This window comes from Lissotriton vulgaris, chromosome 7 (genome assembly GCF_964263255.1).
Source record: "Lissotriton vulgaris chromosome 7, aLisVul1.2, whole genome shotgun sequence".
Classification (NCBI taxonomy): domain Eukaryota; kingdom Metazoa; phylum Chordata; class Amphibia; order Caudata; family Salamandridae; genus Lissotriton; species Lissotriton vulgaris.
In genome coordinates, this window is record NC_141695.1 from 267,350,959 (window position 1) to 267,363,179 (window position 12,221).

At 45.0% G+C, this 12,221-nt stretch overlaps 1 long non-coding RNA gene across 1 annotated transcript in view; it reads left to right on the top strand.

Annotated features, from left to right (window-relative positions):
- Nucleotides 1-9,402: 9,402 nt before the first annotated feature.
- Nucleotides 9,403-12,221, top strand: part of LOC147701357 (uncharacterized) — a 36,842-nt gene continuing 34,023 nt past the window's right edge. Inside the window, exon 1 of the long non-coding RNA XR_015297175.1 lies at nt 9,403-9,506. This is a non-coding gene — a long non-coding RNA (uncharacterized LOC147701357). The remainder of the gene's footprint in view (nt 9,507-12,221) is intronic.

Here is a 12,221-nt window from a genome sequence, read left to right on the forward strand (position 1 = left end):
AATATGTTTTGTTGATTAATAATTTCTAAATAGAAATATTTATTTTTTCTGATAGTTATTTTTGTATTGTATTTATAATAATATTTGTAGTTATTTGTGATATGTATTTAACATTGTATCAAGTTTCTATATTATTATTTTATTTTAAATATATTGTTAGTTTTTTGTACATATTTATATTTTTTCTTCATTCACTTTGTTTTTGAAATTTTTTTGTTTAAGATATTTTGTTTGTTTTTAATGTTGCACTGACTGGAGTGGAACAAGTAATCTTAAACCCCCCACACAATCCAACACTTTCCCTACTATTGTACTGACTGGAGTGGGAATAGTACATTTTACCTCTCTTCATTCCAGCACTTTCCCTACTGTTGCATTTATTGGAGTGGGAATAGTAGTCAAGTCAAGTCAAGTCAGAGAATTTATATAGCGCACTACATACCCAGAGGGTCTCAAGGCGCTAAGGAGGGGGAGGAGGATTATTTGTCAAATATCCACCTTTTAAGTTGTTTTCTGAAAGCTAGGTGGTTCTGGGTAAGGCAAAGGTAAGTGGGGAGTGAGTTCCATGTTTTAGCAGCCAGGTAAGAGAAGGATCTGCCTCCCATGGTGGTCTTGTTGATGCGAGGTACAGTGGCGAGGGCTTGGCTGGAGGAGCGTAGTTGGCGGGAGGGGGTGTAGAAGGACAGTCTTGAGTTGAGGCATTCTGGTCCGATGTCGTAGAGTGATTTGTGTGCGTGGGTCAGCAGTCGGAAAGTGATTCTCTTATTGACGGGTAGCCAGTGGAGGTCTTTCAGGTGACCAGAGATGTGTTCGTTGCGTGGGATGTCTAATATGATTCTGGCTGAGGCGTTTTGGATTCGTTGGAGTTTCTTTTGGAGTTTAGCGGTAGTGCCTGCGTAGAGGGTGTTTCCGTAGTCCAGTCGGCTCGTGACCAGAGCATGGGTGTCTGTTTTCCTGGTTTCGGTGGGGATCCAGGGAAATGTTTTTTTGAGCATGCGAAGAATGTTGAAGCAGGATGAGGATACGGCGCTGACTTGTCTGTTCATTGAAAGTGAAGAATCCAGGATAACGCCTAGGTTCCGTGCGTGGTCTGTCGGAATGGGTGCTTTTCCAAGGGCTTCCGGCCACCAAGAGTCGTCCCATGCAGAGGGGGATGTACCTAGGATGAGGACTTCTGTTTTATCTGAGTTCAGTTTCAGACGGCTGTGTTTCATCCATTCAGCAACTTCTTTCATTCCTTCGTGTAGGTTAGTTTTGGCGGTGCTGGGGTCCTTGGTGAGAGAAAGGATCAGTTGAGTGTCATCCGCGTAAGAGATGATGTTGAGGTTGTGTTGGCGGGCGATGGTCACGAGGGGGCTCATGTATACGTTGAAGAGGGTGGGACTAAGAGAGGATCCTTGTGGTACGCCACAGATGACTTCGGTGGCCTCGGACTTGAATGGTGGAAGGCGGACTCTCTGGGTTCTTCCGGTGAGGAACGAGGTGATCCATTCAAGTGCTTTTCCATGTATTCCGATGTTGCTGAGGCGTTGTAAAAGGGTGCTGTGGCAGACTGTGTCGAATGCTGCAGAGAGGTCGAGGAGGATGAGGGCGACTGTGTCTCCATTGTCCAGTAGAGTTCGAATGTCGTCTGTTGCTGCGATGAGGGCGGTCTCAGTGCTGTGTTTTGCTCGGAAGCCAGATTGTGAGGAGTCGAGGGATTTGTTGGCTTCAAGGAAAGCGGCGAGCTGGTTGTTGACAGCTTTCTCGATTACTTTGGCCGGGAATGGAAGGAGCGAGTTGGGGCGGTAATTTTTGAGTTCGGTGGGGTCCGCTGTGGGTTTTTTGATGAGGGGCGGTGAGTTTAGCGTGTTTCCAGTTTTCCGGAAAGGTGGCGGAGTTGAAGGAGCAGTTGATGACGTCTCGGAGGTGCGGTGCTATGACGGAGTCTGCTTTGTTGAAGATGTGGTGAGGGCATGGGTCTGTGGGGGATCCTGAGTGGATGGAGTTCATCAGGCGGATGGTGTCCTCAGTGGAGATTGGGTTCCAGTCGTTAAGGGTGTTCGCGGGGGGAGAGTGTTCAGCATGTGGTTGGGTGGGTTGGGCTCCGGGTTGGTTGTTGAAGCTGTTGTGGATGTCTGCAATCTTGTTGTGGAAGAATGAGGCTAGGGAGTCGCAGAGGGCTTGAGAGGGGGTGATGTCGTTGGAGTTGGCCGAGGGGTTGGAAAACTCCTTGACGATGTTGAAAAGTTCCTTGCTGTTGTGGGCGTTGTTGTCAAGTCGATCCTTGAATGCTGTTTTCTTGGCCTTTCGGATTAGTTGGTGGTGAGTGCGGGTGGCGTTTTTGAAGGTGTCCTTGGTGCTGGTGGTTGGGTCTTTTTTCCAAGCTTTTTCAAGGGTGCGGCAGAGTTTCTTGGACTTCTTAAGATCATCGTTGAACCATGAGGCCTTCTTGTTGCCAGGTTTGCTCTGACGTTTTTTCAGTGGTGCTAAGGTGTCGGCGGTGTTGGATAACCATAGGGTGAAGTTGGCGGCGGCTAGGTTTGGGTCCGAGGAGTGGGCTGGGGTGTTTAGAAGGAGCGATGAGGAGATCTGGTCGGTGGTGATTTTGTTCCAGTTTCTTTGCAGAGTTGGTTGCAGGTGGTTGGTGGGTTTGGGCTTGTTGTAGGTGAAGTGAACGCAGCTGTGGTCAGTCCAGAGGAGATCCGTAGTGTGGCTGAAGGAGACATGATTGCTGGAGGTGAAGATGGGGTCGAGTGTGTGACCTGCGATGTGGGTGGGGGAAGTGACCAGCTGTTTAAGTCCGAGGTTGGCGAGGTTGTCCAGGAGGGTGGTGATGTTGCGGTCGTTGATCTTTTCAAGGTGAAAGTTGAGGTCTCCCAGAAGGATGTATTCTTTGGAGGGGAGCGCGTGTGGAGTGATGAAGTCCGTGATGTCTTCACTGAATTTTGCGCGGGGTCCTGGTGGTCTGTAGAGGAGGGTGCCTCTGAGTGTGGTTTTGGGGTCGATGTGGATCTGGAAGTGAAGGTGTTCGGAGTTGGCGAGGTTGGCGTCAGAGCTGGTTGAGATGCGGATTGATTTCTTATGGACGATAGCGATTCCTCCTCCTGTGTGGCTGGTACGGTCTTTGCGAGTGATCTTATAGTCTTCAGGGATGGCAATGGTGATGTCTGGTGCGGAGGAAGCGTTCATCCATGTTTCCGTTAGGAAGGCGATGTCTGGAGAAATGGTGTCTAGTAGATTCCATAGGTCAATGGCGTGTCTGTGGACCGAGCGGGTGTTGAGAAGGATGCATTGTAGGTGGTTGGGGTCGGGAGTCAGTGGTGTGGTCGTAGCGGAGATGTTGTTGGTGCCGCTGAATTTGCAGGAGTAGCAGGAGAAAGGTCCATGGGTTTGTCCAGGGGCGGCTTGGACGCAGTTGGGGGCGCTACCGGGGTTAAGGGCTAGGAGGGTGGCGGCATCGTAGGTAATGCGGGAGGGCTGGGCAGCGCGAGGGGCAGGGGGTCTGGCGCTGGGCGCGGTCCAGGCGCGGACGGGCGTAGACGGGCTTACCTTTGGCGCACCTTCGGCGCGGGTTGGGCGCGGTCGCTGCGCGTGAACGCTGCACGCGGGAGTAACTGTCATATATGGAGGGTGGGGGGGAGGGGCGAGGGCGTCTCAGCTGGGAGGCGGGGCGGGCTCGAGACTACCACAACAACAACAAAATGGAGGCGGAGGGGGGGGGAGTACAGAGAACGCGCTGAAAACACCGTTCAAAACAGCGTAAATATCACCCAGAGATTCAGGCACAGCTCAGCGGCGATCAGGCAGGCAGCAGGCAGATACAACAGAGTATAAATTAATGCAGAGCGGCAATGAGGCTGAAATCGGCAATTAATGCAGTGCGCAATGAGGCTGAAATTGGCTATTTGCAAGCAGCAGGCAGCAGATTAAAAAAGCAGTAATGTGAAGCAGCGCTAGCAATAGCACAACGATACCAATATCCTCGAGGGACACAGGGGAGCGACCACTCAACTTGGGGAGAGGAGCGAGTTGTACATTTTTGTACATAGTACATTTTACCCTTCCGCTATCCAACACTTGCCCTACTGTTGTAAGGACTGGAGTTGGAATGGTAAATTTTAGCCCTCTGCAATCCACCACTTCCCCTATTGTTGCACTTATTGGAGGGGAATAGTAAATGTTACTTCCCCGCAATCCAACACTTTCCCTACTGTTGTACTGACTCAAGTGGGAATCATACATTTTACCCCTAAGCTATCCAAAACTTTCCCTACTGTTGTACTGACTCGGATGGGAATATTACATTTAACCTCTCCAGAATCCAACACTTTCCTTACTATTGTACTGATTGGAGTGGGAATAGTACGTTAGCCCACCACAATCCAACACTTTCCCTACAGTTGCACTGCCTGGAGTGGGAATAGTACATTTTACTCCTCAGCAATCTAATACTTTCCCTACTGTTGTACTAATTGGAGTGGGATTAATACATTTTACCCCTGTGCACTCCAACAATTTCCCTACTGTTGTACTGGCTGGAGGAAAATGTGTACATTTTACCCAGTTTAATAATTTTTGCATTGCATGAAGTGGGAGTACACGTTTTTTATATATGTAGAGTAATAGCTTGCGTAGTTTTGTAAAAGATTGTTGTGGGACACCCTCTTTGATAAGCCCTTCTCACCCCCTGGTAGATTGGCATGAGCAGCAAGGCTTATCTTCAAGGCAGTGTGTAAAGTATTTGCAACCACACTCCCAGTGACACAGTGATAACACCACAAATGGACACCACAATGATGTATGAAAGTAGAAGTATCTTTATCAAGAAGAAAAATACGGTAAGACCAAATGATATAAATCCAACATATGCGTATTCGTAATCTTTCACTTGGACGGTTATTAGGCCAAAAAACACAGGTTCTTGCGGTATTAATGAGCAGTGCAGGATGTTCAAATGCAGTCCTAATGCAATGCTATGCAGTTCGTATTCTCAGACCAATTCAGTTTGTAATAATGTAAGAATAATGCAACACTCAATGCAAGTAATCAGGAAGTTCGTAAAGGAAGAATAATGCAATCCTCAATGCACGTAATCAGGCAGTTCGTAATGCAAGTGTAACACACTCCTTAATGTAAGTAATAATCAGTTTGTAATGCGAGAATAATTCAATCCTCTATGCACAAAATCAGGCAGTTCATAGTGCAAGTATAATGCACTCCTCAATGCAAGTAATAAGGCAGTTCATAATGCAGGTATAACGCACTCCTCATTGCAAGTAATAAGGCAGTTCGTAATGCGAGAATAATTCAATCGTCAATGCACATAATCAGGCAGTTCGTAATGCAAGTATAACACACTCCTCAATGCAAGTAATGAGGCAGTTTGTAATGCGAGAATAACTCAATCCTCAATGCACATAATCAGGCAGTTTGTAATGCAAGAATAAGCACTCCTCAATACAAGTAATAATGCAGTTCGTAATGCGGGTTTTCTGCCAGGAATGCGATGTGCCCGCTCTATGGCGCAAAAAGAGAGAAAAGGAGGAAGACGAAAGAATATCCTTGAGCTACCGTGCCAAGAAGACCACTGCATCCTGAATCTCTGCCCCCTCCAGTAGTCCAATCAGGTACACATTATTTCATCTAGGGTGGCCCAACTCCACTCTATCTTGAAGGTATCTGATTCGGGTGTCAGACACATTCTACTGCTTCTCCAGGAAATCAGTTGCCAGTTTTAATTCTGTAACATCCTGCTCCACTGCAGTAACTTGGTCTCCTAACTTCCAATGATCCGCATGCAGAAGCGTAAGATCCAATACAGCCTTGTCCACTTTGGATTCAATAGACTCCCTGGTTCGTTCTATGGCATGCAAGATGACATCCAAACGGTCATGCGTGGCTTCCTGTTGTGTAAATGGTTGCGTCAAATCCATATCTGTTGAGCCAGCAACTTGCAAGGAGGTCCATGACCCAGTACCTTTAGTGTGGGCCATTGTTCCAGCCAATTTCTTTAGTGCACAACAGAAGGTGCGACACTCCCAGCAGATCAAAGCAGTATAGTTGGAAATATTTCCCTATTCACTGTGCAGTACTTAATGAAAGAACCAGCAGGAGAAGCCCCTACAGTCCCTCCACTCACATTGCCAGCTGTTGTGGTTTAGTTGTACCCCTCAAATGCAATACCCTCCACATTCCATCTTCAGCACCCGCATCCCCAACCTCCTGCAACAATGCAACTCTTTCCGATCGGTCCCTCTGGCGATCTCTGTCCCAAGCAACTGTGTCATCAATACTATCAGGCCTCAGCCCGACTGCTCCCGAGGTCACAATCAGGTCCTGAAGTGGCTGTGCGGCCCACTTCTTCCCATACCAAGCAGAGCTGCAAACAATGTCTACCACAGCACGCATGAAGGCCCTTGCAAGCATTACTCCTCCAAGTATTTCAAGCAGGCCACACACTGCTCCCACAGCCATGGTCAGACCGCATTGTCACCCTTCTCTTGACCTCACCAATCAGCACTGCTGGCAGCGACACTTTCCTTCCTTCACGCAGAGGTGCGATATGGGGCCCATCGGCAACCACTGTTTGCACTTCCCAATGCATGTCGCATCAACAGCAAGAGCAGGCCCAGATCGGGCCACTCCCAGAGGTAAGGTCAGTAGCAGTGTCTCCCATCACTTCTCTCACTTGGGCTGCACCACCACTAGTCTTTACTGCTGGGCAGGTGCCCCCATCCACATTGCCTGGTCCTTGTGACAGACCAGGCCCCAATGCCGGGCACTCCCAAGGCCTCAGGATGCAGTGCCACTCACCCTGTCTCACATTTGGTGGTCTCCTCGTAGCATCATCCACAGGTTTTCATCTCCACTCTGAGTGGTGCGATGTGCACTTCCTCTGTTGCCGGTGACTTCTCAAGCAGAGGCCACAACTGCCTCACAGGTGGGTCAGCAGGCTCCACCCGGGACGCACATCTCCAGCTGTGGTCTGATATCTGGTTATAAATGTTTAGGCAATTGCCACCCTACAGGCATCTTCGCACAAATCGGTTTCTGGGGGCTTGCACATTGATCCACCGTGGTTCCACACTGTGGATCTTATGTCTGTGCCAGAGAAATTTATCGGATGAAGGGGATGAGTGGCAGAGCGAGCTCAGAACACTTCCGCCATGTTGCCCCTGCAAGCCACAAACCCGGTCCATCATACATCCTTACTGAAGAGATGAGTCTGAGAGTCCAATATTCATACTTCATGCCAGCATTGAATTAGGAGAAGGTCCTAGAGATTTTTGCTCCTAGACCTCAGGGTCGTTTGGAATTCCTCCCCCCCCCCTGCTCTGGCCCCAGCTTGTCTGGTGGCACAACAGACTGGTGCATACAACCTTTGTGAAGGTGCAGCAGCAGAGCCTTTGTGAATGTGTAAGTGTGATAGATGACAGCCCCTCCCACAATCGACTCGGAGATGTCCCATCCTGCCAACACCTATTCCTCCTTTATCTCAGTGTCTGGGAGAAATAGACAAATTCCAACTGCCAGCTACACTAACAGCTGCAGGCAACAAATGTCTGGGACAAGAAAATGCCAACTTTCTAAAGGTTTCGGAGGTTTCGGAATTGTAACTGAAAATCCAACTTTTAAATTGCAACTTATTAGACACCAAACTGATCATTTCTACTTGCTCCAAATTGAAAGATATGAACTTATTCCATGTAAAGAGTAACCCATTGTTATCCTAAGGGAGAATTTGGCCTTCAGTATTGAAAAACAAATTAAGATTTTTTTCACTACCAAGACATTTCAAAGTTAAAATACTTGCCCAGCGGTTTAAATGCACTACACCCTGCACTATAGGTTGTTTAGGGCCTACCCTAGGGATATTAAAAGGATGGTCTAACCTAGTAAAGGTTTACATTACCAGGTCGAAATGGCAGTTAAACTGCACACACAGACTGCAATGATAGGCTAGAGACATATTTGAATGGGTGGTACAATTAATGCTGAAGCCCCACTAGTAAAATTTAATTTACAGACCCTGAGTAAACGAAGTGCAAATTTACTAGTGACAAATAAGTAAAATAAATCTGCCAATTGGGTGTGAGCCAATGTTACAATGATTTATGGAGTGTGCACACACACTTTGGCGCTTTTTAGAAGTGGTAAAGTGCACAGAGCCCTATGGCCAACAAAAACAAGATTAGCAAATTGGAGGAGTGAGGCAAATGTTTTGGGGGAAGACCACCGAAAGGCTGACAGGTAAACAGTATTTAAATCTATTTTATTAAGGGTGAGGTAATTATAGTGAAAAGGAGTGTGCATCCTATTCACAATTGGATTTGTACTTTATCAATAGCATTCCAGTACATAATCCTATGAGACAATTCAATATGTGAAATGTTAAGATAAGTTAATAAATGTTTCCTACTTAACATCTGTTAACATCTGTTTCAAGAAGGATTTATATTTGTGTGCTACGTTCAAACAAAGTTTTAATCTAGAAAGCCAAAAAGGAAACCCGTCATGACTGCACATGTCACATCTTCATGTAATTGCAAAACGTTCTGTCCATATTAGTGGCAAGAATGACATACCAGCCCCTATGTGCCGTAATAGATTATACTCCCCACATGCTACTTTTACCAGATGATGAATCTGTTGACCAAAAATGCACTAATTATTTCCCAATAAAAAATCACCCGCTCTGTATGACGTAGATTTTTTTTTTATATTCTAACGTATGTGATGCCGTGAGGTATCAAGAAAATGTCGCCCCTGTAGTATCTGAGGATGTCCAAGAGTTTTTGAAAATGAGGAGGAATCCATTGTCATGTTTGTGCAGAAATCGAATTGTTTTAGATGTGGGTTGGTTAGAAGCTTTCGAGGATACTAGTTGCCAGTGTGCTGTTTTCAGGTACAACCTTTCTAAAACAATTCACACCACATGTTTGCAAAAAAATAAAGACCCCGTGGTTTCATACAATTACCAGTGCTAACTTGAAATGTTGTAGGACGTCAACCTTGTTGTTGCAGAAACGCGAGAACGCATCACAGTTAAAAGTACATAACATGGTGAGAATTCGCAACATGTCATGCAAAATAAGAGATCGCCCTTGAACTATTATAATAGCAGGGAAATGTGTCTTTGTGAAATATTAAATTGAACTTCCCTAAATTATGTGAAAGACAAAAATAGTTCCGAATAGGTCATCAGTAGTAGCTGCAAGCAGGTGTTCATTTCAACGCTCAGCAGGTGTAACACTACCTGTGCTTTTAGGAAAGGTACATTTTAGTGACCCGGCGCGTGATTCGCACCGTTTATTTCCAGGGAGTATGTGACTTGCAGGAACATTCATGAGTCGGCCGCACCCAAACCTGGAGCGTCTCGTTTATTCACAGACAGAGTTGTGCAAATGTACCCAAGTGGTGCCTCGGTGAATTATGTCAGGATATATAAGCCGCAGTGCTTTGGACGTGCCCACTTGCAGCCAGTCTCTGAGAGGAAACTTTGACCGCAGCTGAATTGAAAGCAGGTATGTGTCAATATCTATTCTTTATTTTGTATGTTGGGTTACTTATAAAAGATGCAGGTACTTCGAACTACAATTTGTAGACCTAGCCATTTACTGTGCTGTGCCCAATACATTGTTTAAATTACTATATATAAATATTGATATAGGTTCTGGGAACCCAGGGGCAGCAGACACTGCTCCTGCTACCAACACATTCATACATCAAGCTAGTCCGGAAGATACAGATATCTTGAAGACTCGTATTTACTCTCTGTACACTTCACTTCAAGTTCTCCTAACAATGCTGGGACAAAAAGGGGGACTTCGAGGGTGCAATGGTGAGACAAGGAGACCATCTTGTATTCATTGGAGATACCGTTTGCATGGTCTCACATCTGCTACTCCCCTACAATTGGTTATTAAATGTCCATGATCTCTTGTTCATAACACTCTTCTAGGCGCTTAACAACCAATCTGACTAGGCCATTCACAATGTCGACATCTCACAATTCTTCCCATTCTGAGCCTTTTTCCTTTTTACCTAAAAGGGGACAAGTGAAACTCCATGTCCCAGAATGTAAAGTGGAGTTAGCTATGGTCTGGGCAGGCGGGAGAATTCATACATAAGACAGACATCGTTTCACCATGACAAGTGATGCAGATGTTCCCTTTCTTATCAGTTTATCTTAAGATCGTTGAAAGATAAGGCACTTTCTATTTCATCATATTTTCTTTACCTATTTTGCCCACCTCTCTTTACTTCTGCAGACGGCCTCCTGTGTACTGTACCTTTCCTTAAGAATAACGCTGGACTGCCATGTACAGATGTGCTCATCAGTGTCTGCATTGTTAGGTTGAATCTCCCTCTAAAGGAGAAGCGAGTGAGAGACGGGCTCCTGCAATGATTAGAATGTAAATTAAGGTGGACCGTTAATTACCACATTTCATGACGAAGAAAAGATATCTAAAGCACAAAACAGAACAAATCGTTTTGATTATACTGAAGGAAGTTCTCGAAACTTTGTAAAATTGTTACCAGTAATATAAAGCGAGAAAAACCCTTGGAACATGTAGTTATTATGACCATGGGCCCATCAAAGTGATCAACGGCCTAACGTTTGTGCAATGCATTGGGTAAAAGCGGTCACAATTTGTTCACCCACATTTTACTAAGTGCTTTGTTGTTTTGCAAACTAACATATGTTGAAACGTATTGGTTCACAAAATTCTGATTCCTAAGTTGTCATAATTTGACCTTCTTCATTAATATGCATCAGGTTGGTTGTAACTTGCAACCCATTTCAAATCGCTGCCATCACATGGATCGTGGACTGCCGGGATCAGCAAATCACTGTCTCTGATTGCTTTTAATTAAAGAAATTAATTTTTTTTATACGTCCGGTCTACCTTTAACTGAAATGTACAGAGAGCAAATATGGGACTTGGAGACATCTTTATTTCCTGCCTAAGTTGATGCCTGAATTTACTGTCAGCAAGAGCAGTGTCGGGGTATCATCTGCTGCCGCTGGGTACCCGGAACTGATATACATGTTTACTATATTAATGTAAACAATGATTTTGGGCACAATTAATGATAAGGTCTACAACTCCTTAAATGAAAACAGGGTGCACTTAAAAAACTGAAAAAGAACAACTTCTAAAGCCTTTTACAGGTGAGCAGCAGACCCAGGAACCACTGCCTACTCCCAAAAAATGCTTATTATAACATTGACAAAGAGGAACGTGCTTTTAGGGGACCCCTTCATGTTTGCTAGTGTGATACCACCTTCTGTGAGGTATCAGTAACCTATAAATGATTTGCAACCACAATTGCTGTCGTAAACGATAGGTAAGTACCTTAATAAATCACAAATTTAAGGGGACGCCCTAAACATGCTCTTTTCAATTTGTGATTTGGTATGTAGTTGGAGTTTTGAACATACCCAAATGCTATTTTGAGGTCACAAAGGTTCCGATTTAGGCCGGTCAGAGTCTTTTTTACCACCCAAGTAGGTTTGATCATAAGGCCCAAAATCACAAACACCTACTATTTATTACTTAATATCAAATTCTTCTATGCCAATGTAATCGATCAATACAGAACAAACTGTAAAGTGACTGCATGATCACCAACCTAATGGGTGTAATCACTGAAGGAAAATGACACTTGCAAAAGGAAATGATGAAAAAGAAGCCACTAAAATAAGGAACAGGCCATATGGCTGATTTGAGCAAAAAAGCAGCCTCACAGGCATAGTAAAGGAAATTAGCAACGGAACCAACCCTAAAATGCCTTCACATTACATAAAGATTGCACAACTCACTAAATCAATCTATTCATGAAACATCCCTATAAGGACTCTAAAAGACATAGATCACTCTTTCAAATTATCAGATATTTTGCCAACCCTGTCTCATAACCTGTCATCTAGGAGCAAAGGATCATAGTGATCTTCGCCCTCAAAAAATGAGTGTGCAAGGTGCAAATCCAAACCGGCCAATGGAGCATCCTAACTCCATAAATACTGTAATAACAAAAGGATCAAATGCAAAACCTACTACCCAGAATGACTGTTGGCTTTGGTGAAGGCTCTTTCAAATGACAGGCCCAAAAGCAACAATCAGCTAGGAAAACTTCACTAAACTATTAGGAGAATCTCACACAGCAAATGAAGGGCCACAATCAATGACAAGAGAGAAGCCTTGACATGAGGATCCCCCCACAACTCAAATCAT